The sequence below is a fragment of the Miscanthus floridulus genome, chromosome 14 (assembly GCF_019320115.1).
Source record: "Miscanthus floridulus cultivar M001 chromosome 14, ASM1932011v1, whole genome shotgun sequence".
NCBI classification, from domain to species: domain Eukaryota; kingdom Viridiplantae; phylum Streptophyta; class Magnoliopsida; order Poales; family Poaceae; genus Miscanthus; species Miscanthus floridulus.
Window position 1 is genome coordinate 74,803,560 of NC_089593.1, and position 6,862 is coordinate 74,810,421.

The 6,862-nt window shown below is 47.2% G+C and overlaps 1 pseudogene; it reads right to left on the reverse strand.

Annotated features, from left to right (window-relative positions):
• Positions 1-50: 50 nt before the first annotated feature.
• On the reverse strand, positions 51-1,125 carry LOC136503761 (uncharacterized; annotated as a pseudogene).
• Positions 1,126-6,862: the final 5,737 nt, after the last annotated feature.

The following is a 6,862-nucleotide window of genomic DNA, read 5'->3' on the forward strand; positions in this document are numbered from 1 at the left end:
GAATGGGAGGTGGCGGCTGCTGCTTCTTCTGTGATGGAAGGGAGTTAGGGTTATGGAAGATAAGAATCTGCATATATATTTGATTGGGGTAGCGGGCCTTTAACGGGCCGGTAGTATTTTTCGGGCCGTGCCGTGCCGCCCGTCGTGCCTGGAGAGCGGCCCAGGTATGGCCCTATGCATCGGGCCATGCCGTGCTCATGCCGGGCCAAAATGCCGTGCTTCGGCTGCATGGACATCTTGACATGCGCTTTGCTATAGGACATAAAGGGGATCCGTGTCATGAGCTCAATGTCCCCGCGCCGCACCCATCCCGCAGTCCCTCCCCTCCCCGCCGACACTCGTCGACCACAGGCAGAGCCTCGAGCCCCTGACGCCGGCGAGCCCCAGCTGCGACGAACCATCACTGTCCATGGGCACGAGCACGATGCCCCCTTCGTTGGCATGCGCCGCCGGAGGGTCGAAGGTGGACAGGCGGTTCCGGGCCATGTACCTCAGAATCACGTCGTCCGCCATGAGCTGGAAGTAGACGTCATCCCCGGCGACCGCGCTGGGCTTCCGCATGACATTTGAATTGGAGGCCAGATATATGGAGGCGACCCAGGTAGCGGCCTCGGAGCAGTAGAGGCGCGCCCGCACGCCGGCGTCCTCTCGTGCGAAGTAGTCCATGCCGGCCAGGACGACGCGGAGCGGGCCGCCGTCGAGGCAGCAGTGGAGGTGGTCGCAGGCGCCGTGCGTGGCGTAGAACACCGCCGCGCTGTAGTACCCGGGGAGCACACCGGGGTCCGGCAGCGCATGGTGGTCGCCGGTGAAAGGGTCCCACACGACGAGGTTGACCCTTTCGGCGAACAGGCCAAGGAGCACGCGGCCGTGGTGGCAGTCCAGAGCCTCCCAGCAGATGCAGTCGAACGGCCTTCTGGGAACGGGGAGGTGGATGAGGTTGGGGAGAAGCGAGGGGCCGTGGCGCCGTGGAGGCCGATCGTGTTGTCGAGGAAGCTGAGCAGAGGGGCCGCTCTGTGGAACGCGCAGCGGAGGAAGGCCCCGCCTGTGAGGATGCGGCTCGTCTGGGGGCAGGCGGAGGAAGATCTCAGCGATGGCATCGTCGACGAGCTCCGGCGGCGCCGCCATGGCAGACGGGATGGGGAAGGGAAAGGCAGAGTTATGGTCCCACGTCAAAAAGTTGGAAAACAGCTGTGTTGCGAGTAGCACATATATCAAGGTTTTTTTTAAGGAAAATATATATCATGTTGAACTCTAAAAAATCGACACGAGCACAAAACGTCGCATGCACCCGCAGACCCAACGTCTCGTTGCTTACCCTACCGCTCGCTAAGCCCGCAAGTTTATTAAACGAAAATCACTCATCTTTATCCCTTCCACTTCGTCCTTCACTTGTCGTGCGCGCCGCCCGCCCGACCGACCCAAGCCCGGTGATGGTGGCGCTGGTGCTCGCACGTGCCGTTGATGCTGGATGCTAGTGGTGCTCACGCGACGCCACTCTCAGGCCGGCTCCCACCCCGACAGCCGGAATTGACCAGCACAGGCGCTCCCCTTCCACTATGTTGCAAATATATGTTTCAAGTGTTTCAGACGTTTCAGAGCTATCAGGTATGTTGCAATTGTTTCATATGGATGTTGCAAAAGTAGATCGGGGATGTTGCACATGTTACATGTCTTGCAAGTGTTTCAGAGACATGTTGCATGAGTTTGTTCAAAATGTTTCATCTGTTCTAGATGTATGTTGCAAGCGTTTTGATCTGAATGTTGCATATGTTTCAAACATATGTTGCAACAGTGTATATGTTCTAAATGTTTCATCTATTCCAGTCTTTCGTTGCAGCAAGTGTTTTTATGTTGCAAGTTGCAAGTGTTCTTGTCGGTGTTTTGAGAACTGACTAGTAAACTTAGCGTCGTGCTACTCAAGGGATTCGATGGCTAGCACTCAGGACATAGAGAATTTATACTAGTTTGGGACGAAGCCCTACGCCCAGTGCTAGAGACACGTGAGTACGTGTTCCTCAATGCAAAGTGCTCCAAACGGCTTACAACAGGGGGTATGCATGCTAGGGTTCTACAGACACAAAGGTTTCGAGGAAGGGAAAATCGATCCTTTGGAAGAAAGCTTGGCTCCCCTTATATGGCCACGGGGGCCAGGTTACATGCATAAGTGTAGGATTTTCCTAGCCCAAGTGGCCAGGAGCCCGAGGGAGGGAGAAGCAAGTTTGCTTGGTCGGCAAGCCTACCGGTCTTGTCAGCAAGTCGGGGTATGGTTGTCATGAGCTTGCTCCTTACGCCAAGGCATGGCGTACGGTGGTGGCACTCTTCCGGCCATGGCGGTGCAATGGGAGTGGTGGTTGTTCACCAACTCCCCTTCCCGGTATGGCTTGTTTGCCGTCGTAGTGGCTTCTGTCCTGGCATCCGTTTCTTCAGGGAGAAGTTGTGATGTCATTGTACAGGGAGAGTGGCCGTCTATTGTGGGCTGCCTGCTTCCCGGGTCGAGATCCCATTGCCTTGACCTTGCTATGTCAGGTCGGGGGCAAGGATCCAGTCAGAATCGGGGAGCTAGCTCCCGGTCGTGATCCCCATGCCGTAGTGATTGGGAACGTACAACCGTCCATTAGGCTGGACGGGATTTGGGCGGTGCTGAGCCATGCGGGGTGACGTTGTCGGGCCCTGGTATTGTCTTGTCTGTCAGCGGGGTACTGATCGAGGTAACACTTTGGCCCAGGCCCGGACGGTCAGAGGGGCTGTCGTCTTCTTGTACTTGGTGGAGTGTACGCACCACGAGGTGTGTGGTCGAAAGGTGGTAGAGGTTGAGGCGGTCCTGATATGGCTCAGGCGAGGGTGGTCGAGGCGGACCATGTTTAACTGGGCTATAGCCAGCTGGACTATCCTGAGCAAATCTTAAGGCCGAGCTTCGGGGTATCCAGTTTACATAACCCCAACAGTTCTATTTAGATGTTGCATATGTTTTCACACATATGTTGCAAGTGTATGTTCCAGATATTTCATCTATTTCAGACGTATGTTGCATTCAAGTGTTTCATGTTGCACGTGTTTCATGCTGTTCGGAGAGTCAGGTGGCGCGGGGGAGTGATGGTGGTATGGCACGGGCATCGTGGAATGGCGCGCGGGGGAGTGACGTGGCGCACAACGCGCTGGGGACCGTCGATCAGGGGCACGACGGGGCGAACAGATGGGGGTGGGGTGTGCGGATGGGGGTGGGTCGAATCGAGGCGAATGGAGTGGATTGTGAGCGAATTGTACGGACGCGACGACGGCGCGATGCACATGTCGGCAGGACAAATTAGCGGACGAGGGGCAAGCTGTGCAGCGCGCGCGGGAAACGGCCGTCCGACGGAATACTATCCCGTCAAATGTTCGGACGCCAACACGTCCCTAAAAATAGAGGGATATCTCGTAGTGGGCTTTTGGCCCAGACAAAAAGAGTGACGGCGTGAGATTCTTCACAAGCCCACATCGTCGCTTCTCCCAAAGTGAGCGTATCGCCGCCGAGCTTGGCTCTCTCCTTATTTCCTTTCTTCTCATCGTGTCTCTTTATTGCAACTTTATTATGCACTGAAATGTTTTGGATCACTTATTTAGTTCAATCTTTTTTCTTTTTGGCCACTGGCAGTGGATGATTGTTCTTTTTTTCTGAAGGATACTGTATGGGACTTTACGTTTCTTAGTTTGGGATGAACTTGTACTAAAGAATAACTACTCTTGCTCTCTACCAATTCTATCCTATTAGATAGTGTCATAAAAAAACCACCTGTGTTCTTTGTAATCGAGTGGCAGTAAAATATGCACGTAGCATCTAGTACGAGTAAAAAGAATCTAGATGACGTATAAAAATAAAGTTCCACAAGTCGTCACCCATCCAATTCCGAGTAAAAAGTGTGGTGCTAGAGGGAAAAAAAAGATGCTACAAATTCAACACGGCTGATGCTGCAGAAAGGCCTAATTCAATATGACAGACTTGCGTAGATATAAGACGCGCCTGACTAGCCTACAATCGGAGAGTCAAGGATTGTGACTGGCTCAAGCATGGGAGTACGTATTACCCGAGTTTTCTTTGATGCAATGGCATACCAATTGCCGTGTAACTTCAATTATGTGTACTCGTGCGTTTGCTTTGAAGTTTATTTATATATACTCCCTTTATCTCAAATTATAAGTTATTTTAACTTTTTTGTAAAGTTTATGTCAAGTTTGATCAAATTTATATAATAAAATAATAATATTTATGATACCAAATAAGTATAATTAGTTCTTCATTAATTATATTTTCATAATATACATATTTGATTTTATAAATCTTTATAATTCTCTCTTGAGATGCTTTGACTCTCTAAAAAAGTTGGAATGACTTATAATTTAAATCAGGGAATGTATAAGCATACTTCGTCCCATAACAATAGAATGTTTTTTTAGTCGTAGTGAAGGAAGAACAATCCTTTGAGTTTCCTTTGATCGATGTTTTCAGCACGTGTGTAAAGTGCTCAATCAGTGGGCTGCGCACTACTTGCACCTTCAACCTCAACCACGACTAGCCCGCCACGGGCCCACTGGTCAAGGGTGACCGGATTATATATTGAAAAAAGTCCACGTTACCTGCCTCAACTTTCTCGAAAGTCCGTTTTTCCTTCCTGAACTCCAAAATCAGGCAAAACATCTCCCTCAACTTTTAAAATCATTCATCTTACCTCCCTGGCTCTGTTATAAGCGGTTTTGAAAGCAGTTTTGTCTTTTTCTTTTTTATTTATTTCGGTCGAATCTTTAAAAAATCATAGTAAATTACAGAAAAAACATAAAATAGAAAATCTAATTTTGTTGAACTCCACATGAGTAGATCTACACAGTGAACATACAATATGGTATGCTTTAGTACAAAGTTTTTGCTGTGGCTTTAGATTTATGCTTTTCTCTAATTAAATTGAATAATTCATAGCTGCAGTTTCTATAGTCCAATTGTGGTGAAATTTTTATGGTGAGCTAATTATTATATGCTTAAACTGTAGTAAAAAATTTATACTCATTGGATCATGTATAATTTAGTTATAGATTTTATTTAGGTTTATGCTTGTTAAATATAAATAAATCTATAACTAAGCTATACATGATCCAATCAGTATGAAATTTTTACTACAGTTCAATCGTACAATAATTAGCCTACAATAAAAATTTCATCATAATTGGACCATAGAAACTATAGCTATGAATTATTCCAATTCATTTCAGAAAAGCACAGATCTAAAGCCACAGCAAAAACTTTATACTAAAGTATACCATATTATATGTTCATTATGTAGATCTACTCATGTGAAGTCCAACAAAATTAGATTTTCCATTTTATGATTTTTCTGTAATTTACTATAATTTTTCAAAGATTCAGCCGAAATAAATAAAAAAGAAAAAGATAAAACCACCTTCAAAATTGCTTATAACAGGGCCATGGAGGTAAGATGAACGTTTTTAAAAGTTGAGGGAGGTGTTTTGCCTGGTTTTAAAGTTCAAGGAGGAAAAACGGATTTTCACGAAAGTTAAGGGAGGTAATGTAGACTTTTTCCTTATATATTTCATTATGTGGGTCGATCGCAGCGACGAGGGCAAGGCCCAAGGCTGGGTGACGGATGTTTCCACGTCCAAGCGCGTGGCACTGGTCAGAAAAAAGAAAAGGAAGTAATTCTAAAAAAAAGAAAAAGAAAAAGTAAGTGCTAGCACCCGGACGCACGCGTCCGAAAGCCCGTGGCTGCTCTTGTTGTGTGCCGTGCGCCTCGGCCGCTCAGATTCCGCGATGCCCAAACGACTCGTCCTGCCAACACCGCGTGCCCAGAGCCCAGGACGTAGGGCCGTATGCGCCCCCTCCGTTGTTTCCCGGCGAGCTCGAACTGCTATGACGAGATGGAGGGAAGAGATGGGAGTGGAGGGAGAGGAGAGAAGAGGAGAGGGCGAGGCGCACCGCGCGAGGAAGCGTGGGTAGGAGCCGAAGCCCTGCGGCAGGCCGCTGTCCGCCAGCCACCGACACCATTGCAACGGTGCAATACCCGATCTACTTTTGAAACATTCAGATAAAATATTTGCAACATACAGCTAAAGATAGATGAAACACTTAAAGCATGTGTCTGAAATTGAAAAAAATCTGAAAACACTTGAAAAACCATTGCAAAACATATGCAACATCTAGCTAAAATGCTTGCAACATATGTGTGAAACATATGCAATCCAAATAACACACACTGGCAACGTACTTTTGAAGAAACAGATAAAACATTTTGGACAGACACTTACAACATACATGTATAGCCTATTAAAACATATGCAACATTCCAATCTATTTCTACAACGTATTAAAACATATACAACATTCGGATATATTTCTGCGACGTCCCGATCTACTTCTACGGCGTCATATTGCAACATTCGCTTGGTGAGCATCGAGGTCCGCCGAGAAAAACGTCCGGACGGTACGGACATGTGCTTCCCTGGAATTCCGAAAAGGAAAACAGCGTGCGTTGGCAATACATTCTCGTAGCTCTCTTCCTCTCTGTCATGCACAGAAAAAAAAAAACAGAAACGTGTCTCTCTCTACACGGAGACATCCGGTAAAGAACGAGCAGAGACAAATCAGCTGACATCATCTAAACGCATTACACATTTGAAAGCCTTTCAAACTGTTGAAAGTTTTTTCAAAACAAGCGTCCAAATTTAAGTCTAGTTTTACCACCGTGTGCTTCTTACAGCAGGATGTTTAACCTCACTTGAGCTTATTCAGGTGGCATTTTTTAGTTCTAGAATTAATATTCTAGGTTCACGAGAACATTTTTCTAGATTCTGAAGATATACATTCATAACTATTTGA